This window comes from Cygnus atratus, chromosome 2, assembly GCF_013377495.2.
Source record: "Cygnus atratus isolate AKBS03 ecotype Queensland, Australia chromosome 2, CAtr_DNAZoo_HiC_assembly, whole genome shotgun sequence".
Classification (NCBI taxonomy): domain Eukaryota; kingdom Metazoa; phylum Chordata; class Aves; order Anseriformes; family Anatidae; genus Cygnus; species Cygnus atratus.
Window position 1 is genome coordinate 150,345,871 of NC_066363.1, and position 26,960 is coordinate 150,372,830.

Genomic DNA, 26,960 nt, shown 5'->3' on the forward strand with positions numbered 1-26,960 from the left:
GGCTGTTTTCGTGGGCTCCCATCTGCTGAGCAGTGTGATGTGGATTAATATTGAGGAACTTGTAGTGAAATTTGCCTCATGCCACTAAAATGTAAAACCTCCAAAGCTGGCTGGCATCCCAAGGCTGCGAGAGGCCCTGGGAGGGGGCCTTTCACTAAAGGTGTCAGGACTTGCAACACACCAAACCCCCCTGTATGAGAGCAGGAAGGGTTTGTAATTAAGTTTAAATAATCTCCAAAGCAGCCTGCTTGCTGATTTCAGGCTACAGAAGAGCCCTGCAACCCAGAAAACACCTGCCATGCGGTCAGATTGCTGCAGAGGTGTCAAGTTGTGCTGGCAGGTGAGGGTTTCTGGAAGTGTTCTGTGGAAGTCGCAGCGGGGATGAGCCTCCTGCTCTAGGAGGCAGCACCCATGTGGTGTTGGCATTTGGGGCCAAGTGGAAGTCATGGTCTATTGCAAAAACCTAACTGCAGTGCCTTGGCACGAGGCGCTGAATGGGAGGGGTGGCGGCTGGATTGGCAGCGCTGGTGTTGCTCGTGGGCCGTGGCCAGTTCCAGGGAAGAGTCCTTCAACTTCTGCCATTTTATTTGGTTATCTGGGAGGATGTGAGCTGAGGCTTCCTAAAGGTTGGGAGAAGTCAACTGGTTGGGCTTTGGGATACAAGGGGAGGCCACGTGTCCTGCCCCAGGGACCAGAAGGGAGATACCTGCTTGTGGGGTCCGGGACTCCCACCTGGAGCTGGAGTTACCCCAAAAAAAGAGGGACATCCCAGCAGGATCTGCCAGGACTCCTGGTCCTGCAGTGTGAAACCCAGTTCAGAAACACAAAGTACTGTTTTGTCAGTTTTTTATTCTTCTGAAACATAAATGAACTTGACTGGTCCTTCCCTAGCAGGACACAAACCTCACACCCATCCTTCTGGTTATCCCAGCAATGTTTTGAAGATCCTGCAGCTTCACCAATTCTGCTTTGCAGGAAGCAATCATTGCACTGCCTCCTTTTTACATTAGCAATCTCAAAGCCGTCAGGTCAAATCCCAGCCTCCGCTGGCTTTTTCTTTCCCGGTGGCGAATCGATGCTCAAGTGCCATCACTGCTGGCACCGTCCCTTGTTTTCCACTCAGCCTTTTGCAGAGAGAAACTCCTTCAGCTGTGCTCCCTGTGCTGTTTTTATCTGGTGCTGAGCAGTGCTGTGTTCGCATCAGCATCAGGTGGGTTTTGTTTGACCTTTGCCCTGCTTAAAAATTAAATAACAAAGTACTAGGAGAAGAAATAATCTCCCCGATAAGCATTTTTTTCCTACTCTTTCTGTAATTCACGTGGGAGCCAGCTTACTCTGCCTTTTGGATGACTAAGGAGGAAATTCTTTTTTGGTTAGAGCAATGCTGAGAGTTCGCTGGAATTTTTTTTATCACAGGTTTATCACTTCCTCCCTTGAAATTCATAACTGTTACAGTGTGAGGCAGAAAAATATGATGGTGACTGCAAGTTATGGCATTTGTCTTCCATGGAAAGGATGCAGATAGCTAAAAGGCTTTTCCCAGGTTTGCTCTGTTTCACATGGAGAACTTGCTCCTTATCCAGATATTTTTGTAACAAATAAACAGGCCGGGAATGAGTCTTAAATATTCTAGCAGCTCTGATCTTTGAAATGTCTTTTTTTTTTCTTGTTTAAATTAATTAATGCTCATATCTTGAATATAGGTGAGCGCAAGTCTACTTGTACAGATAGGTGCTTCTGATTTATCACAGGTCCCTGAGAGATGACAGGGTCAAAATCAAGTTTATGTCTGATGAGTTTCTGGTTCATCTTGTTAACTCCATACCTTCTCGTTTTATAGAGGGGATCTGGATGTGTATATCTGGAGGACACAGCTGGGGTTTGGACATACCAGCACCTCTGAGGAGCCTTGGCTGTTGGCTAAACGTGTTTATTCTAGCAGCATTTGCTTCCCAGCGGTGTTGCTGTGATTTCCCTGTTGATCCTTCTGAAAAGGCAGACAGGGCTTCTGAAAAGGTTTGACACTGCAAAGCGTTGTTTATTTGTGAAAGTATTATTACGCTTTGAATATCTATTATTCATCTCCTTGTTCTAAAACTGACAATATATCACAAAATTGCTCTTAGATTTCAGAGCTTTGAGCAAAAGCTGTTTTTGTCCCCAGCTTCCTATGACAGTGCTGGGAAGTGCCTTACCCTTTGTATCTCTGTAGTCTCCTTTTATGAATTGTGAGTGATGGCGGGGAAGTATAAAAGAGAGCAGAGGAGCTGGTTTGATGTTCATAAAAGGCTTTGATAAAAGATGCAGCACATAGACTCGATATTGTATCCTATTTTTAACTTCTTAAGAGCACAAAGCGCTCAGATCCAATATTTAGGTAAATGCAAAAGGGGGGGCTGCATTTTTTTTTAATTTTTCATTTTTAGGACCGTCTCAAATAAAACAGCAAAGTCTCCGTTTTGTATCCCAGTAAAACTTGGAGTTCCTGCGTACGGTGGAGCTGAAGTGGCAGAGTTAGTGGCACGGCGGGTGCTGGAGGAGTGGCTCGATGCCCACTGACCACGGGGCCGGCACCCAGCGCGAGCAGCCACGGGATGCAGGGGTGATGTTTTTCCCGTGTTCCCAGCCCCACATTTCCCACAATCGATCTCTCCCCCGAGAAGCAGAAAAATAAAGCGTTTGAAAGCGAGGGCAGCTCCTCTTGTTTCTGTACAAGTCAGATTACGGTAAAGGCATCTCTGTAATAAGCAGCTTTGCTTGCTCGGTAGGAGATGAGAGGCTGTGTGCAGACGGGGTAATTTGGGTTTTACTGATGAAAGTGCTTGTCATTATTTCCAACCTCCTACATGTTTCGGTGTTCTCTTTAATCTCTTCTATCAGCCTTGCTCGCAGTGTGCCTGCATACCCATGCATATTCATGTGCGGAGCTGTGATTCAGGAATGCACATAGGAGCGCACACATAAAGCTCATTAAGGTGCTTTCCTGTCTGCGTGTGCATACACATGCAGGGATGGAAATTGTCTGCAAGCAGAAGGGCGTGTAGCGCAGTGGCACGGTTGTTTGCGTGATTGGGTTATTCATCCGTACACAGGCTTTCGCTCTGGGTCTCGAGAATCCCAGTGGTGATGGCAGCGCGCAAACCTGATTTTGATGTCACTGTGGTGCCTGATCACAAGCATCTTGCTGTTATTTTGTTGGGGAGAGGTGTCTTGAGCCAGGGAAGCCCAGAATGGGGAGATGGTGCTGAGTCCCCCCTTGTTGCAGTGTTGAGAAAGATTTTTATCTTGATCTTGAGCGCAGCCGAAGAGCTGCTGGTGGTGGTTTTGAGTTCTTCAGCAGCACGCGCTCCTCTGAGGGGCTGCTCAAGTCAGGAGCTGCGCTAAAAGTAACTTGATTTTGGGCAAAGATGTCCCAGTCTGCCACCTGTCTGAGGTGCATATGCCACCTTCTGCTCAGGTCCTCACGTGTGAACTTTTTGAAGGGAAATACCAGCCTTAGGCTGCCATCAGAAGATGCTGAGAAGATGTTTGGGTGTTGCTGGCAGTCCTGTCCTGCCTCTGCTGTCGTCCTGGGAGCTGGCAAAGCTGAAGCTGAGCATCTGCAGGATGAAACGCTCTGTCTGGGTACCCAGGCTCGCAGCAGACCCTTGTGGTGTTGCTTGATAGCCTCACGCTTTGTCTGCACCTTCCTCCCGGCTGTGTCACAGCAGAGGTGAGTCCCAAGCATGTAAGTCACTTGTATCCCGAGCCTTTTCCTGTACCCACACACAACTTTACGGGCTAAATAGGTTGAAATTGCCTTGTCTAAAGAGTAGTTAACTTCTTTGGGCTCATCTGTAACACTGCAGCACTGCGTGCAAGGAGGTGCTGTAAGGCTCAGCAGTGTGACTTGGCAGGCACCTGTGGCAGATTGTCAGTTACCCGAAGCTTTGGGCATCCATGTAAGCTATTGGAGAACTGTAAGCTATTGGAGAACTTTTTGGCATCGGAGTGGACACTGTGGTTAATTGGAAAAGCTGATCCTTGATCCAGTAAAGAGACAAGGGACAGTTCAGGGTAGGACTTGTTGACCTGCACTTAAATCCATGGTGGGATGCAAGCCACTTGTGGTGGGCTGCTTGCACAGGCTCAGGTGTTCTGAGGTGTTTGTGCCTTGCCTTGCTGTGTGCTGTAAAGCAGCTCAGGTGCTTAAATTGCATTTTCAGGAGCAATTCAGATGTTTCACTGCGAGTCACAGAGGGCCAGGCTCTGAAGTGCGCCAAGGGCTCCCCAAAACCAGGCTGCATCAAGCACAGCTGTGCCAAAGCATTTGGTGCTTGGCTTTCCTTTGAAGCATCCTCACTCTGCGCCCGTCATGTTCTTCAAGCCAGATTTTACAGGCTTTCTTATTAAATGAGCACTTTTATGTAGCTGTGCTGAAGCAGGATCCTGGCAGGAGGAGCGCTGCCAGCTGTGAGAGGCAACCCAAAACAACAACAAGAGAAAGTGTCCAGATGAAAGGTCTGGTAAGTGTCAGGGTCTCCTCTGCCCTGTTTTCAGGCTCTTTTGTAATCAGCTGTCATTTTAGGGTCTGGGCATAGTGGAGCTCAGCAAGTACAGATTGAAACTTAAACAAACAGTGACTCTTCTATAAATATTTAGCTCTCACTGTTTAGGAACTGCTGGGAGCAGGAGACAAAATAAATTTGAAGTTCATGACTGTCTGAAAAAGCTATTGGAGGATGGCACTCGGTCGCTGGACCGGCTGGCATGTAGGTTTTGAGTAGCTCTTCCTCTATTTTTCCTGAAGGAAAGGGCATATTTAAGCATCCTTTGCAGAGAAATGAGACTGCACTCTGCCAGTGTTCGCACGTATTGTTTTTCCAAAAATACAGCAGTGGGAAGAGCAAGGGTAAGGCTGAGTTCCTTGACCCCCGCTGCAATTAAGCCTGCCCTGCAAGTCACTGACAGCAGGGCTTGCCTCAGAACAGTTGCCACTTGTCTGGCGGATAACTAATTTTGTCTTTGTTTTCACTGCAATGGGCAGAGGCAACCTCAGGGGCCGTGTCCTCTGAGGTTCACTGAGGTTTGTGGGGTTTCTGTGCACGGTTGTGCTGCAGCAGAGGTTCAACGCGAGGCAAAGATCTGCAGCTCAGCTGCTCCAGCTCAATGTCCAAGAACTGAGGCTCCTTGCTGACGGATGGAGGAAAAGGATGGCCCTACACAGCTTTCTCTGCAAATGTGCATCTGCGTGGAAGTCGAGGATGGAGCTGTGGTGTATGGAGACGTCTCTGAGCTTTTGACTGCTGCCTTGGGACCAGCATGGCTGCTGACCGCGGGGCCTGCGCTAAATCTTGGGCTGCCACATTGTTCCTGCTTTTGCAAAAACCTTGATAGCAAGGTGGGCCTATCCCGGTCAGCCTTTGTTTGCCTCTTAAATATGAAGATAATATCCTTCTACCTTGCAGGGCTCTTGCAAGAAAGGGAAAGAATGAAATGTGCTGATAAGAAGCCATATCAGCAGCTGAGACAGGCAGATGCACGCATGCTTTGTGTAAGGAGAGAACTTCGCTACACACAAAAGTCTCGGGTTGTTGATTAAAAAGAAAGAAAAAGATCAATTATTGATTATTTTCTTTCTTCCCTTGCTATTCTAATATGAAGTATGGTTTTATAAAAACAAAAAACAAAAACACTTTTTTATTAACTTTCTGCTCAGTGCCTGCAGTGCTGCTTTGTACCGGAGCTGTCTTTGCCACCAATTGCCCCACCACCCAGCATGCTGTTGCCCTGTGCCCAAAATGACTTTTCTTGATGATGAAAATTCCCAAATGTCATGGGGAAAAAAAAACATTCAGAGTGCAGGGGGGCATAGGAGTCACCTTGTGGAGTGGCTCCACGTGCTGCTACCTGATCCTTTGGAGGACTGGAGGTAGCAGTGACACAGGCTGCCCGGAGAGGCTGTGTAGTCTCCTCCTTGGAGATCTTCAGAAGCTGCCTGGACGTGGTGCTGGGCACTCTGCTCTGGGTGTCCCTGCTTGGGCAGGGTGGGACCAGGTGGACCCCAGAGGGCCCTGCCAGCCTCACTCATTCTGGGATTCTTTGAAGATGAGGATCCCATAGATACACACCGACAGCTGGACAATGTGGTGGAAAACTATAGACAGATTCTTAATTGCTTAATTGAACCTCTTTGCTCTCAGCCTTCATCCTGAAGCATTTGATTGACCTTATCTTATTTTGCAAAGTTAAAAAAAGAACCGTCAGAAAACGCAACCCCTGGTGACTTGCTCGAGGAGGAGAGCGAGTACAGTCAAATATTTTGCATGCCCTGCAAGACGTTCTGTGCTTGCTTGCACCGCCTCTGCCCCCAGCTCTGCTCAGCTTTCTGGAGAGCTGAAGGTGTGGGGAGGATTCAGCGCAAGGGCAAGTGACGCCGGGGTGCTCAGCGTGCAGCACCCTCCTGTTGGGATGCTGGGAGCATGATACGAAGGGAGAGCGGCCGAGGAGACGACATGGGGGAAGGAGGAGTGAGGAAAAGGTAAATTCCTTGGGTGCCAGCTCATTGAAACCACTTCTGGGGCTTGAGAGAAAATGCCAGTGTTTGAGTTGGATGCGGTGGCGGACTTGATGGTTTTTCTCTTTCAATAGTTTCTTTTAATGCTCTTCCTAATTTAAAAGGAAGGTTTAAAATTATTAATATTCTACCTCCTAAGCGAAGGGATTCCAAAGCCCTTTGCAAAGCTCTGCTAAAGCATCTCACCTAGAAAACAGCCTCATGGTTTTTTCCCAGCTTCATCCTCAACAGAAGCCACTCCTTGTCTTCACGCGAAATCTGCAGAAGTGGAGAAAGTGGAGGTTGGTTTCTCTGGAAGGTAATTTTCTCAGATGGTATTTGGCCAGAAAGCATAAAGATGATCATGATATATATATATTATATATATATATATATATAATGATGTATATATATAAATAATGATATATATATGAATATATATAAATATATATATCCATATATATCCATATATATATATATATATATATATACACACATACAGACATATATATATGTATATTTGGCATAGCCTTTCCAGATTTCTGTGTTTCTGATCGTTGCTGAGACCACGCTTTCTATCAGGGGTGTCAGTGCTCGGTCTGGGACACCCAAGGGGAGCGTGCCCCATTCCTGCAGCATCCTGGCAAGGGAGACAGGGAGCAGAGCTGAGGCTGCAGGCATCGATCTGTGCAAAAGCTGCAGTTAGAGCCAGAGCCTCCCGTTAGATTTACGATGCATTTGCCCGCTGAACCTCTCCATTCGCTTTGGGTATTTATCCTGATTTTGTACCAAATCTCCTTCTTGCTACTTGAACTGATCCGCAGACAAGCAGAAAGAATAAAGTAGTATAACTTTGGCTCGGGGCAGCTGTCCAAGGGATATATTGGGATACACTTGGCCTTTGAAAGAGGGACTTCAGTCTCCAGTCCTGTTGGTCCCTCTGGCTCCTGGAAGTTTTCCTTCCAAATGGTTACTTCTAACCTCAGAGAAGAAGTTTGTGTTTTTCGGAGCTATGATTAATACCGTTTTTACGCTTCGTTGCAAAATGCCGCACAATAAATGAGACCAGCAGGGTGGTGTTTTACAGGGGTGTGGGGGGGGAAATCAAACAAATGCTTTCAGACACTGTTTTGGAACAGTGATGTGTGTGTGTGTGTTGTATAATCTCTTGCAAACTGTGAGGTTTTGTTCCTGTTAAAAGGAAGGGGAAAAAAAAGGCTTAAACCTCGTCTATGGAAAGAATGTCAGAAATAGTTGAGGAATTGAGTAATTACGGTCTTTTTGCACCAGGTCAGTGAGAGCTGAGTTAAGGTGCAGAATTGCAATGTAACACATTTTGAAATAAGGTGAGGAGTGCTGTATTTCGTCTCAGGTCCGTGAGCCATTTGTAGGTTCCTGCTTGTTCCTAGTCCTTTTCCTTGGGAAGTTTGTAGGTGTGACTGCGTGGAAGAGGTGCCTGACATGCAGCTGAGCTCAGCAGCGGGAGCAATGGGACAAGGTGCTTGGTTCAGGCTTTGGAGCCAGTCACGCTTGGTGCACAATGCCAGAAACGGTCTCCTCGCTGTTGTGCAAGGCTTGCTGTGTGAAGGCAGGCTGCCTGACAGCTTGTGGTCCCTCTGGGGGCTCTGAATCACGCAAGAAGCAGCAGCAGATGGCCCCATGCAGAGGTTGCTGGTTGCCTCCTGCTTGTCCCTCCTGGGATCTGCCTTGGGATCAGGAAGCCCCTAGGGGCACGTGCTGTGCTGTGCAGGACTGATGGCAGCACCTGGCCCTTTTCGATCCCAGGAATGCCACCCCAGCCCAAATCTTCCACCACTGCCTTTGTTCAGTGCTGCTGGATCCATCAGGATCCATCCGTGTGCACCAGTCCCTCTCCGGCCCGCAGGCTCCCCAGTTCTTGAACTGGAAGTGATCTGGTTCTGGGGTTGTGCCTCCAGCTAGCTCTGCTGATTTTTGCTTTCCCTCCCGTGGACACAGTGTGCTACTCCCAGTCAGCCCGAGGGCCTGAGTCATTCACCACAGGAATCTGAGACTCATTATCGACATCAAATGCGGCTCCTTAGACCTTTGAAGTGGACGGCGTCAATCTTGATGGAGCTGCAGCGTGAGGTACTGGTCCCATCACACTCCTCAGCTGCCCCAGAAAATCTCAGTGGCAGACCCCGGGGAAGAGAGGCTGAGAGGTTGTTGCATGCCCAGATTCCTCATCTCGTGGATTCAGAGGATGCTCACATGCGTGGGAGATGCTGCCCTGCATCCCCTTGGGGTCACCGAGATTGTCACGGGTTTGCTTCCTGGTAGCACCTTGGCTGATAGAACTCATGGCCTGGTTCCTTCTCTTGGTCTGTAGTGTTTCTTCCTGTTCTCCCTCCCTGGAAAGTAGCAGCCTTGTCTGTTGTCCTGGGTGCTTTTTTTTTTCCCCCCCCCCCCCCCCCTCCAAGCCGCTTGTTTTCCATGAGCTTGCGGTCTCTGATAAGCAGTGGGACTGACAGGAATGAGGTGATAGTCACCAGCGAGCGCTCCCGCTGTCCACAGACTCACCCCATCAGCATGCTCAGCCCTCATGCCGGTGACATGGGTGTTTGCTCATTAAAAATAGACCACAGACAATGCCACTTCCTGAGGACTGTGATTTATCATTTAATAACAAGTGGTTACTCATTTTCCTTTGGAAAACTTTCTGGAAGTGTTATTTTGCTTTCTCCCCTTGCTTCCTTTTTTTAATTATTTTTTTATTTCCTTCTGAGTGCTTCATTACCCTTCCCAACCACTGTTCCTTTTAAATGAAGTATTCCTTTTTCAAGTGGAAATCATTTTTGTGAGTTAAAGATTGGGAAAAAACATTGTTAACCCTTTGGATGTGAGCTTTTCTTTGCGAGCTCCTGCAGCACTGGAGCTCAGCCATGGGAAATAACAGCGAGGAGATCAGTGAAACCCAGCTCGGAAGGTAAGACTTGAAGAAATACGGTGATCCTTCACCTAGTCTGGATAATCTGCTTGATCTGACTTCTAAGAAAACTTGAAGTAACTGCAGAGCTCTTCTATTTTCGCTCATATTGTCTGAATTACCAGCTCTGGAGGGATGGAGGGCGTCCAGAGCTATGAGGAAAACTCATGCCAGTGCTGGCATTTTAGTGACTGTACAGAAAAAAAAAAAGGTGCTGAAAGCTGTTGAGTAGCTCTCGGAAACACTGACAGTTTGATAAACAAACTTGGGAAATACGACCAAGATGAAATAGTCATAATTGGGTACTTAAGAAGCTATACTAAAAAAAAAAAAAAGGAAAAAAATAAAAAGGTTGCTGTTGGATCAGGAAGGCATTTTGAGGAGTCTGCCTAGGGTCTAGTTTCTGTAGTAGGCTATATGTTAGACTGCAAAGGATACAGAAGATGAATAGCAACCAGAGGCATTGCAGATGCTTCAGGTGATAGTATCCTCGCTTGCAGTTGGTCTGAAGCTACAGGGGTGGTTTGGAGACAAGAAAAATAAATTCAGTAAAGACAAGTGCAAATGAGTGCAGTTGGAAATGGGACGCATGTACCCAGAATGAACAATAACAGGTTAACTGCAGAATGGGGTCTGGGAGCCGCAGGGAATCACAGCCTGGTTGTGTATGAGGAGTCAGATGCTGTTACAAGAAAGGCAAATCCTGAATAGTCCATGGGAAAATGGCAAAGGTAACAATTCCGTCTTGGTTGTCTCATGAAACCTTGCTTGAAAACACAGCATTCAGTCTCAGCCCCTCTATTTTTAATATGAAAGCAAGCGGCTTGGGAAGATGGAGCTGCCGTTTGGGAAACTTCACTTACGAGGAATAGCGAGAAGATTTGCATATGCCAAACCTAGGAGAAAAACAACCACAGGTGTCAGGCATGGTTTGATGGGATGCTCTCTTTAGCAGTGATTTTGGAGCCAGGTGTATCTGCTCTCCTGGCGTTCTCTGACCTGCAGCTCATCATCTGGGTAGTGGTGTAGCCACGATGGTCTATATGCTGACCCTGTGAGCTGGACCAAGGAACTTAGATTTGTATAGAGAAACAAAGCCCCAAAGTGTCCCTAAAGTTATTTCACAGTGTGGCTGCACGGTTTTGCTTGGCCAATGGATAGGTTTTAGGAGGAAGGGCAAGGAGAGGAGAGGTGGTTGAACATCTCTTTTGAAATGAGACTCGAATGGAAGGTCGCAGATTTGGGATGCCCAGCAAGGTGGTGTGAGGAGCACAGCATCTCTCCCCGGCTGAGGACAGGACCAGAGGAAGGTTGTCCATAAAGCAGTGCTTTCCTGGACGCTGCCTTGCAGTGCCTCAGCTTGGATGTGCCCGATGGCGACGGGACCAGCTGGTGTTTCTCAAGGTATAGGTTCCAGCTCCTGGTGGTGGCAGTGAGGGACGAATGAACGATTCTGGAGCTGGCCCAAAAGGGATTAGAAAACGCTTTGTTAGCATCCCAGCAGCCCTTCCTGGATGGTGGGGTGAATGCTGCTGGTGGCTGGGAGCTGCAGCTGAGTCTGGCTTCCTCCTTGGCAGGAGCGGAGCCAGTGTTGCCTTGGAGAGCAGCACGAAGACAAATGAGCCAAGAGGGCTTCAGGGTTGGATGGCTGCTGGACGTCCCTCCTGGCCCAGCGTTTCTGCAGTCCTTGCATCCAGATTTTGGCATGCTTCTGGCTGCTGCCCTTCGGTCCTGCTGAGCCTGTGTGTCCCAGTGCCGAGGAGTCGTCTCCTGGCAGTCCGAGTCCAGATTTCCGACATGACTGCATTTTTGGCTCCTGGGAGCCGTTCCATTGACCACAAATTGGTCACCCAGTGCCGTGATGCAAGCTGATGAGTTCCTCCCCTGTAAATGCTAAACCAAATACCCCTGCGACTGCTGTCTCGCCTGGTGTTCGCAGCCGCTGGGAATGCTCTCTGGCCCCCCGAGCCCAGATGATTCAAGCTGATACTTATGCTTATGATTAAATGCTAAATGCCTTGTCTCTTCTGCCCTCCCAGCTGTACCCCCGAGGGAAAAGAGGGGTTTCACCATATGAAGAAAGAATTTTCTGGTATTGGTTGGTTGGTATTGAGAAAGCGTAGCATCAAAGCTAAAACAGCGTGCGCTGGCTTTTAAAATCACAGTAGGACATAAAAGTGCCTCGACGAGGAAGATGATAGATAGGCAGAGCTACTGGGTACGCCTGCTCTTTTTCAGAGGCTGCAGCAGTTTCCCCGCGGTGTGCGGGGCTCCCTTGCCGTGCTGCGACCGTGTGCTGCGCTGAGTGCAGTGTCTCAGGGGATGTAGATCTGAGCCTTGCTACCCAGCCCTGGGTTTCAGTTCTAGCTCAGACACTGCTAAAATTTCCCTTAAAAGAAGAAAGAAAAAAGAGCTTGATCATGACACAGGCGACACGTGACATGCTGGTACTGATTCTGACTTGTGTTGATCTAGGTTGTTCAAAAAATAATGGTAATTTGTCTTAAAAAGGTTACTGAGAAGGTGAAGAAGAAAATAAGCAATTTGCTGTTCGGTGCCTCCTCACAGCTCACAGGCTGGGGCTTACACTGGAAAGAAGTCAAATGCAATTGTAAACCCACACTGCAGAGAGGTGAGCGACTGGCAATCGAGTTGGACAGGCTGCAAGAAACTTACACTGTGTGTAAATAAAGAAACAAGAGGATTTCAAGCACAAAGCATGGAGCAAAGAGCTCCCATGGGGCAGGGGACTGTGTTACAGCACGTGTGAGCTTTGTTGGGTATGAACATGATCTAAGGAGGAATGATTTATTTATTTATTTATTTATTTTCCCAGCAGAAAAGCTGAAGGCTCCCCAGGCGGTTCCTCCACGCGACGTTGTATCGGAGGAAATGGCCACCAAGTGACTTTTGCTGGGAAGTGAGCTTGTGGCAGGGCTGCTGAGAGCAGTGTAAGAGGAGCAGCATCACGGGAACGCTTCTTGGGGCATGCAAAAAGCGCCCAGAGTTGCCCAAACCCACCCCAATTTTGCAAACCATGGTGGGTGGTTTGGGCAACGCTGAGGGTTTTTATTTCTCAAATGCTTGGTAGGGGCAGGGTGAGACCCCAGCCTGTCTCACAGATGCATAGGTAGGATGAGTGAGGTGTTGGGCTAGCGCTGTGCCACCCAGCCCCGACAGCAGCAAAGTGGACGTGGGAAGCATGTGTTGCCTTCCCCTGATGGCACTGAGACCGGCTTGGAGGCTGCTCTGGGAGCGCGTGTCCCCTTGGTCACTTGTTCATGCCCAGGCATGATTATTTGCTGGCATCACCCTTGCCCTGCATTTCCAAGGTGTCTCTCTGTACAGTAACACATGCGTCATTAAAAAAAAATGGGAATGGGAGGAGCTGTGAGGCTTCCAGGTTGGGTCAGGTCACTGCATCTGCCTGACCATCCTGTCCTGTCCAGCAAGGGGAGATGAAACTCCTCCTGCAGCGATGGAGACCTGCAAAGAGCCAGCGAGGAGACCTCCACCGAGCCCTCGGGGCAGCACCAGCTCCAAGTTTTGCAACAGCAAACTTCTTGTCCCGGGGGAAACTGCAGCTCTTAGGGTCAGGAAATTCAATGTAGTTTCCACCTGCCTGGTCCAGGGTCACTGTGCTGGTGCCAACTTTACAGGGTGGCACAGAGAAGCACCTGCATGGTGCCAGTGCTGCCCCGTGCCCTTGTCTTACTTTGCATCATTGCAGCCCCGAGTCCTGCTGCAGATGCTCGTGCAGGGACCTCATTTGGACACATCTCTGGTGGATGGGGTCGTTCTGCCCTTGGTGTACATTCGTGCTTGTACTAATGAGTTTATTGGGGTAGTCCAAGTGGCTGTAGCTACTCAAATATTTGGCCACACACAGCTCTTTTGCCTGGCTTTTGTGAGCATCCAGCTTATTGCTGCCTCTCCCAAACCTGTTGGTGACTTTTGTCACCTCCCTGTGGTTTGACTCCCTTCCTCCGTACCTTTTCACCCCAAAATCATTTTTAAGAAGGCGCTCTCGAGGCTGGCATGCCTTAGCAGGCCTCCACTGATGTGCACGCTCTTTATCTCCGTTTGCAGGCTGCCAGGGCAGGGCTGGAGGTGCAGCTCTGCAGGCACCCAGGGCGAGTCAGTGCAGCAGGTCTCCTGGTATGCAGCACATCTGCAGCAGAAGGAGAAGAGCCTGTAACATTTTGCTGCCTCCAGCCTCAGATTGGCAGCAAACATGGCAATTTGGCATGGGAGCATTGAGAAAGCGTGTGTGCTGGGAGCACCGGCAGCGGGGCGCTGTGGCAGAGAGCCCTCGGAGCATCCTGGCTCCTTGGAGGCAGGGCTTGGCAGCCTTGACTTAGCCATGATCCCACTGGCCCAAATCTGAGAAAACTGGACTCTCCCATCCGCTTCAGGAGGCTCTGAATCAGGCCTTTATTAAGCAACCGGTGAGAGCTTCTCTTTGTGCTTGCATGCAAACGTTTCTCAACCCCACGAGCCAGCTGCGCAGCAGCAGCTCGTGTGCTGCAGAGCGGGAGGTGGAGAAAGTTGCTGGTGAAGGCAGCGTTTGATGCTTCAATACAGCCAAAGAGGGGATCTTTTTTTAACTGGTGAAGCATGTATTTTGTGAGTGAAAGGGGCTGGCTGTTGTCTGAGCCATGTGTATCGCAGCCTCCAGCACTGGCAACCAGGTTGGTTCCTGTTATGTTGTTCGTTGCTTTAGTGAGATACAGGGATAAGCAGCAGTGTTTGCTTGGCTGCTGCAACCGGGCACTTGACTTTGTGGCGTTTTGGTTTGTTCCTGATGTTCGAGAGCTGTCGTTTGGGGCAGCAGCCTTTGCAACACAGCGTCATGCCTCTGCCTGTCTGCTCCATGTCGATCCCAAAGGCCGGTCTAGAGGCACAGTGGGGGCAGCAGGAGGGAGCCGCCCCCCCCCTTAGGGAGGGGTGATGGATTTGATGGCCAGGAGCTGCCAGCACAGGGATGTGTGGAGGTGCTGGAGGTGGGAAGTTGGGTGCAGGACCCTGGGGTGAGACCTTGAGGGTACCTGCTGGGAGATATTTGATGTCTTCATTCTTTCCTCAGTGTGCTTGTCCTGAGCAGGTGGATACCAAACAGCATTTCTACCCAAGTGGGTAATCCATCATCTGGCCATTTCTGCCGGGAAAGCATCTCCCGGGCGGGTCCAGTGCCTTGCCGGGGTGGTACCCACGTGGGGCATCCCTGTGGTCGGGACCTCTGTGCCTTCCTCCCTGGGGATGTAATTTCTGCTCAGAGCTGTCTCAGCAGAGCATCTGATTTGGGTGCTGGGGGGAGCATCCAGGTGAGCAGGGGAGGAGGAGGAGAAGGAGAAGGAGGTCACCTTGCAGGGGACCTGTGCCAGGGTGCCACCCGTGGTACGGACAGCTGGCTGACAAGCCCAGCAAGGCGGGTGCCCGTGGGGATTTACCCTTATCTCCTGGCATGCTCACACTGGAGAGCAGGGAATATCTGCCAGCTGCTTTCCCCTTTGCCATCCCCATTTTTCCTCTGGCTCTGTCCAGCTCTGCAGCTCAGGAGAGTGTCAGCACGGGAAGCGTTGCCCATCGCCTCCCTGCGCTCATCCCCCCGGCTTTTTCCTCCCGCTCCTGGTGCCGAGTGGCTCCGACAGACTTTGGCTGGCATCCCAGAAACAACCTCTGAACACACACAAACTGGGAAGGCTAAAATAACACTTTAAAATTGTTAAATAAATAGCGATCGGTCTCTGTTAAATGGGAAACGCTTCTTAATTTGTTAGATTTTTTTTGTCCTCCCTCGGACAGGGAATTTGGGTGTGTGTGTGTGTGTGTGCGCGCAGAGTGTTTCTTGTAGCTCGTAATTTCTGTGCCGTGGCCCCAAGTGGGCAGAGAAGGGTTATGAGACTGCGAGTTACTAAACACTTACAGTAAAAGTGTAGTCATCCTGAACCTCATCCAAACAGCCTTAGTTTTTTTTTTTTTTAATTTTTCTGCTTTTTTTTTTTCCTTTCTCCCGCCAGGATGCTGCTGCGTCACTTGCATTCTTCACCCCTACCGCCTTGTTGGGAAGGAGGAACCCTCCAAAACCAGCAGTAACGCTTTCCAGGCTCCTCGCAGCAGTGCCCAGGGTTGCTCGGTGCTGCTCTGCTCTGGCCCGAGGCACCTGGAGAGCATGGGGGCTCGCTCTGCAGCGGGCGATGGTGCCGGGCCTTACCGTGCCCAATCTCTGCCAGCAGCCACCCGAAAAGGACTCGCTTCTTTTTCTCTGGCGCCTTTTCAGATCTCGAGCAGAAATAGCATAACAATTATCGTAGTGTGAGAGAGCGGGGAGCTCTGCGGGAAGCATTTGGGAAATGTCTGCTGCGAACGGCTGCCAGCAAAGGCTCTGCCGAGCAGGAAGAGGGATTGACTTAGATACCAAAATTTGTGTGTCAGTGTGAGAAAGTGCACATCTCATCCTTCCTGGGTCTCTTCCTAGCAAGCGTGTCCCTCCCAGAGCTTTCCTGGAGGACCCGGGGATGCAGCGTGGGGCTGGAGGGGAGGCGGCGGTGCTGGGGCTGGTTAGCTTCTGTGCCTTGCTGCTGAATGGCCTTGCCAGTTCCTGTGTTTTATTATTTCTGTCATCTCTCAGAAGATGCTTCACTGCCAGCGTACGCCTATGCTTCTGGGTGTTGTGCCTGTATCTCTGCTGCCCGCATGCAGAACACGTCAGCGTGTCTTTCCCAGGCAGCTCCAAAGATATCCTGGGGCTCGGTTCGTTGGAAAGCAAGATGCTCTCAGGACTGTGCTGGCCACCACCTCTCATAAGCATCAAAAGGCACTCCGCTACATTCTTCTGGCAGGAGAGGAATGCAGAAATCGTTCTTCTGGCTGGGACCGGTGGTCATTTCTGCCAGAGGTGGCAGGGATGGCACAGTGCCCGTGGTGGGGAGTTCACACCGTGCGGGCAGGTAGGGCAGCGAGGATAAGGTCCTGCTGCTGCCTGTGCTGTTGGCATCTTTGCAAGTCAAAAAAGAGTAATAGGACGTGGGTTTCTGTATAGGTCATTAATTGTCCAGCCAGCTCTGCCCTGGCTATGTCACTGGGTTGGAGTCATGAGAGCCCTCCCCTACCAGGGCAAGCTGTGGGCACGCTGGGCACAGGAGCACCCACACTGGCTCCAGACAGAGCTGTAGGGGTCAGCTTTTGGGTTTTCTGGGTTACTGCTTCCCTCCTGCCCTCCCTCACCCACAGTGGGGTGCATGGACTGTACCGGGGCTCACCTCTCGCCATTGCCCCTCGCTGCAGCACGGCGCGTTGGGTGAGTGGTGCAGGGGATGTACCCCTACACCCGGACCTGCTCCTGTTTCGGGCTGATCTCCAGTTTTTTTTACACATGAATTACCCCAGTCTGGTGTTTTGAATAGTAGAAACTTGTCTGTGTGTTGGCCACATGGGAGACAATTGTTTCTTGCGAGCTAGCTGAATGGCAAAAAAATAAAAATAAATAATAATAACCATTACCTCCCTACCGTGCCAAAATTGCACATTTCATTGCTCAGCTTCCTAAAGTTGTTCATGTGGGGGCGAGCTGTGGGGCAGGGGGACTTTGTGCTCCTGCCCCATGAGCTGCAGGAGCTCAGGGGCTAGAGGTCTGTCTCTTTGAATGAGAGCAGAGTAAAACTGCAGAAGTGGCCTGAGCGGGGATACCCAAAATTGACTTCAAAAGGACGGGAAGTGGGTGTCTAAATACAACCTGCAAGCCTTTAGTTCTTTATGACCGTGATGGCCTGAGCCTGTTATCTTGAGCATCGGTGTTGCTTCAGCGATGGAAACAGCTGATTTTTTTTTACGTGAGCCTTCCTCTCAGATGGGGTAGTCATGTTTCTTCAATATATACAATAAATCTCGATGCCTGGTGAAGCAAAGTGTCTCTGCTTCAGCCTTCCAAAGAGACATGCAAGAATAAAGCAAGAAGATTCACTGTGTGCTAAAACGCTCCACATATTAAAAACCAAAACAATCAAAAAAACAAAACCAAAACAAACAAAAAAACACTCCTCTGTGAATGTCCAGTTTCAGCTTTGCCATAAAACTCACCAGTCAGTAAACGGTGGATCTCCTGTTCCCATGGAGAAAGCTTTTAAGTCTGCAGCAGCCTTGCTGTGGGAAAGAGAAAAAAATAAATCAAAAAGATCCACTCTTGGTCTTGCAAACAAAGGTTGCCTTGGATTGCGGTCACATGTTGCAGTTCAGCTGATCTGCCTCATGCCAAAAGGGGAAAGATTTCTAGTACTTGCCTGAACCCCACTGAACTGGTTTAGGGAATTAATTAGAGGGAAACTATTTTAATTTTTTTTTTTTTACGTCGCTGGTTTTCTTGTAGACCCAATGGCCCTGGGTTGGCTTCCCTGCCCTGCTGCTATGGGGAAGGCAGGAGCCTGGGGCACCGGGGATGGAGCCACCTCCTCAATGACTTGTGGCCACCGAGTGAACTTGACGGTGATTTAAATTGCACCCCCAGCAAAGGGGTTTTGGCTTTTTCCCTGCTGAAGGTGAAGGAGCCTGCCAAGGAGCTGTGTAAATCATACCCGGCGATTCTCGGTGGCTAAGTTGCATCAAGGATATCAGGAGCAGAAACTCCTGCAAGACCTTCTGGAGGTGAATTGCAACCCCCAGGTATATGAAAGGTATCAATAAGCTGGTGGTGCTGGAAACTGGCAGCCCTCCTGTCCTGACCCAATGCTCTGTGTTCAGTAAACGCCACTCAGGTCAGGCTCCTTGCCCTGGGCACGTTGCATGGTCCATGCTGAGGGAGATGTTCAGGAGACCCTCCTAAGGCTGGAGATCGGAGGTTGTGTGAACACACACGAAGTCTTTGGCTTCAGAGTTGGTATTTAGGTATGTATGTGTGTTGCATGCATTACACATGGGTTTTGGGGGCAAACCCAGTGCAACAGGTTTAGCTCTCGTCCCAGGCAGTTTTCTCAGGGCTTGTTTCTAATTTTACAAAGCTCGGCAGATCCCTGGTTTCAGAGGGTGCTTCTTCTGAGGGGTACAGCCTCAGCAGAGCCAGGTATTGAACTGATTTCCAGGATTTTGTCACCTTGCCATGTCATGGGGCTTTTTGGGGGTGGAGGTTGTAACTGCAGCCTCCATCACATGCTGTCCCCATTGTCCTTTCCCCCAGCTGATGAACCCTGGGTTCCCAGCTGGCACCTTCACTTGGGAGAGTCAGTTAAATACTTGTAGGGCGCCCAGACCTGTTAGTGTGGAATGGGCTGGTGGTTGTTTTCCCTTTTTATTAGCATTATTATTTGTTAGCCATGGTAGTAAGGATTAGGGTCTGCTGAAGACAAAGGAATAAAACCCATTTTGTTTATACCTGCCTGCTTTTGTGAACTGGAAACGCCCAGCAAAGAGCCTGAGTGTGCCAGAGAGGATACTGAAAATCTTGGCTACAGACCTCTTTGATTGTTATTTAAAAAAAAAAATATTATTATTATGCAGTAAAAAACATATCTCTGCTTTTTGGGTGAGGTGGAGTTAAATACTTACCTCTTCCCAAGTTTATTGTGCTTCCCTGTGGCATTGCACGCTTTGTTCGAAGCATCCTGTATGGGAGATGAAAAGGTTTTGTGCATACTCCCTTCGGGGCAATGTGGATTTCTCCTCAAAAACGCAGATTCTAGTGACTAGTTTTAAATGCCTAAAAAATGAGGCTTGTACTTTATCTCTTGGGAGATCATTGATGGATCCATTTCTCAGAAAGATATTTTATTCATTCGAACTATTCAGTTCTTTAATTCAGCGCCACTCCCTTCATTCGGATGCCTGGAGTCTTTTATCATGTCTCCTCTTACTCATTGCTTAGCCAAGTTAGACGTATTTAGCTCTTTTAATCTTTCCTCGTAACTCAGTGTCTTTAATCATCGTTCTTGATGTCAGAGTGTTTGATGCCCACTTTTACAGAAAGTAAGCCTGGATTTGGTGTGTGTGCGAATCATTTGGGAAGTGATCCAGGAGAGCAGCAGTAGCTGAGGTGCTGCAGCTGGTTGCACGGGCTCCCTCCTGGATTCCTCAAAAGCTTGCTCAAACCTCTCAGTGTGGGTGCTGGGGAAGGTTTCTGGCTCACCTTGTATGCCAGCAGACTTGGCACGCTCTGGGATTAATTAAAGTATTTGTTGGATGTGGGCAGCAACCCCTCCAAAGATGTCTTATGGCTTGGTTTTCCAGAGGCAGATTTCTCTGGACTTCCACGGAGCTAACTGAAGATGCAAGTGTTGATCGTGTTTGTAGAAAACAGGCCTAGAAAGGTTACTGCAACCTGTGTTTCCTTCCCTTACCCATCATCAACAAGAGCAAGATAGGGATTTATTTTCGTTCTGCTGTCTCCGAAGCAAAGCCTGGTGATCACTTGTGTTTCAGTACCTGCGTTTCAGGTCCAGGTGATTTTGCTACGTGCTGCTTGTGCTGGTAGCCCATTCTTGCTGCAGGTATTAATGTTGTTTTTCCCAACTGGTTCCTATATTTGTACCCTAAAACAGTCGCTCGCAGCTTCTCAGAGCAGCTTGAATGTAAGAACTCTTGCTGGCTGTTATTGAGCTAAGCAGTGTGTCCCCTTCGGACAGTACCTTCAAACTGGGCTGTCTGACTCCTTCCCTGCATTGAGATAGGTGTACCTCCTGGAAATCTCTTATTTCAGTGGGAGCTGTAGGTATTTCTCTGCTTCAGAAAGCCTGACTGGATCATTTGCTCAGAATAGCCAAGCCCAGATGCTGAATCGAATGGGTTAACGCAGAGCATTTCCAGGTTTGCTGGCATCCCCACTAAGGCAGCTCGGGGTGGCACCTCTGCCTTGCAGGAGGAGCGGGGGCTCTGAATTGCAGAATGCTTGGCAGGGAATTAAAGGAGGCCAGAGACTGCCTGTCCCTTCCCCACATCCCATTCTGCGGGAATGCTTCTCATACTCGCCCAAATTTAGCAGTGCAAATGTCACTCGGTTAAGTACGCTGAATGACGAAGCTATTCTGATCTTAACAGAGTCCCACTGTCCTGCCTTGGTTCGAGCTTGGTCTACCAAAGAAGCCGTGTGATATATGGCTGCCCTGACAAGTGGTCCCATGGCTTGGGAGGAAGAAGAGGAGGGAGCCCTGGTTTGTGGGAGAAAGCAGACCCCCAGCGCCACTGCCCAGCAGTGCAGGCTGCCAGAGCAACAGCCCAGTGTCCTCTGGGTGTCCCTTGCAATGCAGGGTGTTGTGGGGGACATCCATAAAATGTAGAGGTGGCTGCTAGGGAAAGCCTGTGCCCTCTTGGCAATGCTTTGGGATCACACAGCAGGGATCGTCTGCCCCCAGCCCTTCTTCTTGCAGCTCTCCATCCCTTCACCATCCAGAGCTCTTGGCTGAGCTTCCTCAGGAGTGTTTGGGGGATTGCTTCCCCAAAAGCTGACCTGAATGTCTCCGGAGGACCTTCAGGCTTGGTTTGGTGCCCCATTGCTGGATCTCTCCAGGTGTTCGCCACGGGGTGGGCAGAGCACCGCAGGGCACTATCCCCAGGCTGCTTGTGGGGGGCTCCGTCCCCACCCTGTGAGGGGCATGTCACACCCTGCATGCAATTACACTCATATAGCTGGGGGATTTTCACTCCCTGCCTCTTTGATTGCAACCTTGGGGGCCGGAGCGATTGCTTTTATACGTAATTGCTTTACTTTGCAGCATTATTTTGAAGAAGAGAAGAAATGAAGCTTTTTTGGTTGGAGGGAGGGAACAGGGTTTGGCTTGCTGACATTTCTTTTGTTGTGATGTTGTATAGGTCTCGCTTGACTGTGAAAAGGAGAAAGGAGGAGCGTGTGCAGGGAGGTCAGGTCCTGCCAGGGCTTCCTGGGAAATGAGGTGAGTGGTGACAGCTTTCAGCGCTGGTGAGCTCAGAGGGACAAACCCTCCGGGGCTCCCCTGCAGCCCTTGGGTGAGAGCTCTTCTGTCGAGCCTCCAGACTTCTTTTTGTTACGGGTTTCTGGGTGTATGTGCCTTCATAGGGACAGGGCTGATGGGAGGACTTTAGACTGCTGAAGTGCTTGGGGTCGCAGAGGACTGGGGACTAACGCGAGCATGCCGAGGTCTGTGGCTCACACAAACCTTGTTTCTGGCTGTAGCCTGACTGCATTTGGCATTCAGAGCATGGGCTGCGTTCCTCTGGATCGATGCTGCAATTACCTGCAGCTGAACAAGTCTCCCCCAGCCTTCTTTAACAGTCAGTGGAGGGAAATGGATGACTTTAGGAAGCGCCTGCCCCTGACCTGTTGTAGATGTCTGTGGAATGAATCATTCCCTACAATGCCTGCTGCTCTGTACTGCAGGCACAGCGGGGACGCCTTGTCTGGATGAAAGGTCTGCGTTTGGCTGGAGGAATTGCAAGTGCAGTGTCTGCACCATGCACAGGATGACCTGAGATGAGGCTGTTTGCAGTAGCTTTGGATATCCGAACCCACTGGCTGATGAGAGCTGGGGCCTCTGCTAAACTACCAAGCGCCTTTGGTTTTTCTTCTTTTGACAGCAGTTTGGACACAGCCTAAATCTGTGAGCTTGTCTGAGCCTGCTCTCCGTGTTTATACACCCCGACTGACAGCGTAAGCACCTTCCTGAAGCATCACCCAGGCAGCTGCAGTCCAACTGGGTCACCTCACGCCGGCTGCAGCGGTCCCACTAGGGACCAGCAAGGCACCTCCTGCGGTGGCACGGAGAGCATGGCCCTGTGGCACTTCCCTCATGGGAACCAGCCCTGCAGCAGCTCCCTGCAGTCCTTGTGCTTCTTGAGTAGTGTGTCTTGTGGCTTTGCAGCGGCAGCAAGGGTTGGATTGAAGCCTATGGAAGACTGACACCAGTAGTGGGAGGGTAGCGCTGAATTAAGCGGCATCCCAGTAACTCAGAAACAGTCTGCAGGTGTGAAAATGCGAAGAAATGAGTCCTACATGTCAGGGCTCTCTTGGTTGGTATCTCCCTTGAGAGCTTTTGTGCACTTTGCTGCATCTCCCATGCACAGGGAATTCCCTCCAGATATCCATCTGCCTTTGCTGAGCTGCCTCCTCCCCTGCACCTCCTCACCATAAGCTTTTTTTGGGACAGAAACTTTGTTTTCTGCATGTGTTTGCAGAATGCTCAGCATGTGCTGGCCAGTCTGTGTTGCAGTGTGACTACATTTTTTGTAGTAAAGGTTAAAATTTAGCTGCACAAGCTGTTTTATCTGAACAGCTGCAGCTCTGGAGGATCTTTTGAATGCTTCTGTCTCCACTGATGCCCTAGGTGTGCTCTCAGCGGTGCAGCCCATTGCCCTGTGTTGAGAAAGTGGAGTCGATGTTGATGTATTCTTGAGATTGTTACCTTAGGTGAAGGAAGAAATACAGGTTGCTGCAGTACATCACTGTTGTTGAGTATTAAGTGGGCAAAGAGAGATAGAGTGTGTGTGTATGTGCGTGTGTGCATATATAGTTTATTTTGCAATTTGCTGTTAGCTCTTCTGCGTTACTGGTCATTCCAGTATTTTCACTGCAGCACCGGAGAGGCAAAATGCTTCCTTATATAGTGAGGGAAACACAGGCACAGTGACGCTGTGTGGTCGCTGCCCGTCGGCTGAGCTCTGGCCATGTCCAAACGGGGGATATGTACATCTTCCATCCATCTGCCCTGGGGACCAGATGACATTGCAGGGGCTCATGGTGTCCTTGGGTTGGGTGCTTGCTTCTGCCACTGGTCTCTTTGCTCTCAAGCTGCACCTTGATTCTCCATCCAGAGATAGGGATAAATTGAATCTTTGGAGCTGTGATAATTACGTTAAGGAAGAGGGATGCAACAGCAGGTCCTGGTTGCGTGTCTAGGCAGAGCTGGATGAGTTCTGCAGTATCAGTGGTTCCCGGTCAAAAAAACTCGTTTTCACTTGGCTTCTCTGAGTCTGGGTGGCTTTTCCCAGATAAAATTCATCCAGCACAACAGCTGCTTTCCCTCCTTTTTCCCTCCTTTTTTGGAAGCATGCTTGTGCTGGGCTGACACCTCCAACATCAGCATCTTGGGGCTCGAAGTTTAAGGCTGAGGCCTCTTTGGTCTCTTGCCCTCTCCTTGCTGCGGGGCCACCAAGCCCTTGGCCTTGTGCAAGGCTTCGTGCTCTCCTTGGGTCTTGTGTGCTGAGGTGGGTGGGAGCCAGGGTTTGATGAGCCTTTAGGATTCTTTAGGCACTTAAATGGGAGAATGTACTCCTTGATAAAATGTGTCTCCTCCTTGATAAAATGAGCGGCCCGCCTGCAGTGGTGGGGTGGGGAGGATTTTGCAAGTGACACCGGCTAAACATTAGGAAGGGCTGTGAATTGGGCTGGGTGGAGAAGGAGGTTTTTTATCTGCTTTCCGGCAGCTAAAAACAGGTGTTCAATTGACTGGGAGTTGCCCTGAAGGCAGAGAAGAAGGATGCAAATGACCTGTGAAGCATAAAAGGAACCATCCGAATGCCCTGTTCTGCCACAAAGTTTGCCTCCACCCTGAGTGATTTGCATGTTGTAAGTTGTTCATTGGCAGCCCCGAGAAAAGGTGAGTGAGTCGAGCCTGAGGAGACTCTTTCAAACCTGAAGATCTTTCCAGGAGACAAAAACGGGCTAAGCCCAGAGGCCAGGGCATTTGCAGAGATAGACCAGAGATAGGTCTTGCACAACAGGGTGGGCTGCGTCTGTGCGTTCCAGGCTGGGAGCTGGGTCCCTGAAGAGGCTGGGTGCTCAGCTTTGGGCGTTTTCGGCGCTGAGTAACTGCTAATGATAACTGTCTGGCCCTTGGAGGTCCCTGGATGAAGCCTCCCTCAGGTTTTGCAATAGTTCAGATAAATCAGTGCCAATCCCTGATGCGCATACCAGCTTAAAACCTTCTTTTGTCAGTGCAGTCTGAGGACTGAAGGTCTGGTGCTGGGTTCCCGGAGCTCCTTGCAGCACACTGCTGTGAACACAAAAACACCAGATAGTTTAAACCTACCTGCATGAGATTTTAGGCTGTGCTTTCCTCAGTCCTGAGGGAATTGGGGTTTTAGTCTGGAGAAGAGGAGGCTAAGGGGAGACCTCATCACTCTCTACAACTACCTGAAAGGAGGTTGTACCAAAGAAGGTGTTGGTCTCTTTTTTCAGGTGACAAGTGGTAGGATGTCGGGAAACGGTCTCAAGATGCACCGGGGAAGGTTTAAATTGGACATTAGGAAGAATTTCTTCATGGAGAGGGTGTACCCAGTTCCATTTTCTTCATTGGAACAGGCTGCCTGGGAAAATGATGGAGTTCCCCATCCTTGGAGGTATTTAAGAACCACGTGGATATGACACTAAGGGGACTTGGTAGGCCAGGTTGATGGTTGGACTTGGTGATCTTGAAGGTCTTTACCAACCTAGATGACTTTGTGATTCTCTGTTTGATGCAGTGGCACGACACAAATCTAATATGTTACTGTGGCCCAGCAAAGTGGTAACTCATTAAGGGGTGGCATCCCACCGGTGTCCCCAGGGTCTAAACTATAACATGGCTGGGAGCCCTCTTGGACAGCACAGTGATGCTGAGCACAGTAGGGAGTGGAGCTGAGCTCTTCCCATGCTGCCCTTATTCTGCACTTGCCAGATTTTACACCCAAGCCCGGTCCCTGTTCATTTAATGAAGTTGATGTTTTTGCTGTGATTTGGGCTTGTGTCTCTTCTGGAAAACATTTTTGTTTAATCCCTCACCCATGGATTCTCCCTCTCGCTCTCTCTCCCTGCTGTATTTTTATTGCACTGCACTCTGCAGTTGTGCATGCTGTCCAGTGGTGTGATGTGTCCCACCTCAGCTTGGTTATGGTTTTATTGTGCTGCAGTCTTGTTTTTCCCCTGTTAACAGGTACTTCCCCAGCCCCCTCGTAAGCCAAGACACTGCCTTTTCACAGCAACATTTAAATGTTTATTTACTCTGTAGGTTAGTCCTCCCCCTTTCTGATTTCGTTGCATATGTGCAGGATGTAATGAAAAAAAACCAACAACAACAAACAAACAAACAAAAAAGCATTTGGGCTGTCTCCTATTTCAGACATTTTTACTTCTCTAGAATAGCCATGTGGGGTTATAAACGTGTGCGTGGATGTGCAGATCGGACCCTGAGAAGGGAGCAGCAGGTTACACAGCACTACGACCACACCACTTCATCCCCGTGCATGTGGGAACCATCAAGCCTTTTGATCAAAGATTCAAGGCCTCTTAGAACAGTTGCTATAAATCTGGAAAAAATAAATGGTGGTGTTGTTCTGTCTTGTCTTCCCTCAGCTCATTGAGTTTTCCTGCTCACGTTCAGCTGCTCCTCATCGGTGGCTCCCACCATCATCTGGGCCAGGCAGCGACTCGCCATGCTCACTGGTTACACATGGTGGTGCTTGGAAGCACGGACTCAAAACAAACTGGTCCAGTCTTCTTTGTGAACAGGATCGTGTGTGACCCATGTGGGTCTCGTGTGTGGGGTCTGGCAGCGGGCTATGGGAATGCCTGGTGTAGGTATTGTTTTCCTGATAGGTGGGTGATTTGTATTTTTAGTTGATGCTATGTATATGTTATTTTTCAAAGGTAGAATGTGAAGTACTGAAATGTATGTGTATTTTATGTGCATTTATGGTCAGGGCTAACTGCATATTGCTTATGTAGCATCACAGGAATGTCATGTTTATGTGTTTCATGGCCATTCAAGCATTTTGACCATGTCTTCTAACCAGACATAGCAGTCAAACATTACAATACTGCAGTCGTAAACCTGATCCACCTCATGACCACAGCCTAGTATATTTATGATGATAACATCCAGGGGAAGGCGCTGGATATGCATATACATGGATCATGTATATGCACAAGGATAGTGGAGGGCAGGCGTCTGATTGTAAGGTGGAAGCTGCTTATGGAAGTGTCAAGATGCTGACTATGAAGGAGACAGATGTTTTCTGGTCTTTTATTTAGTTTTTTCATCAGTGGTTTGTTCAATATTGCTGCTTCCTATTAAAGTTAACAGTGCCTTATTAAAATTAACAGTGTCTTATTAAAATTAACAGTGTCTATGGCTCCTTAAATCATGTGTGTACAAAAAGCTGCTCTCACAGGTGGTATGTATCAGACTGTGTGTCTTTCCTGCATGAGCTCATCCCCCCATGCCTTTGCCTTCCTCACCATTCACAGAGCTGCCCCCCTGACCTTTGCATCTCCCTATGGTCTTCACTGCCTTTTCCTGGAAAGCCTGGGGACAGGACCAGGAAGGACTTGTTGGGGAGGTGAATGAGATCATCCAGACCTTGTCCATGGAGGGAAATGGAGCTGGGGATGAGGTGGGGAAGTTGTAAGGGATCAGCTGAACTGTCAGGGTCTGCTACAGCCAAACAGGAGCCAGAGGAGGCTCCTGAAACACCACCCAGAAGGGACCTCAGGAGGTCTCTTGTGCTGCCAGCACTAGAGGGGAGCAACCAGGGCCAAGTCTTGAG

The 26,960-nt window shown here is 49.4% G+C and overlaps 2 long non-coding RNA genes across 14 annotated transcripts in view; both read left to right on the plus strand.

Moving 5' to 3' along the window:
• LOC126913161 (uncharacterized) overlaps positions 1 to 26,530 on the plus strand; it is a 75,511-nt gene extending 48,981 nt beyond the window's left edge. For 5 of the 13 annotated variants that reach the window (XR_007707763.1, XR_007707764.1, XR_007707767.1 and 2 more), the window contains 4 exons: positions 21,276 to 21,355; positions 23,862 to 24,034; positions 24,616 to 24,776; positions 25,768 to 26,530. This is a non-coding gene — a long non-coding RNA (uncharacterized LOC126913161). Of the gene's footprint in view, positions 1 to 8,512; positions 8,645 to 12,318; positions 12,434 to 21,275; positions 21,356 to 21,819; positions 24,035 to 24,615; positions 24,777 to 25,767 lie in introns of all 13 variants that reach the window. The other 8 variants (XR_007707766.1, XR_007707765.1, XR_007707774.1 and 5 more) reach the window with 7 other exon arrangements.
• LOC126913162 (uncharacterized) lies at positions 13,950 to 16,133 on the plus strand. Its single transcript, XR_007707776.1, has 2 exons — positions 13,950 to 14,173; positions 15,503 to 16,133. It is a non-coding gene; the product is annotated as an uncharacterized LOC126913162 (long non-coding RNA).
• Positions 26,531 to 26,960: the final 430 nt, after the last annotated feature.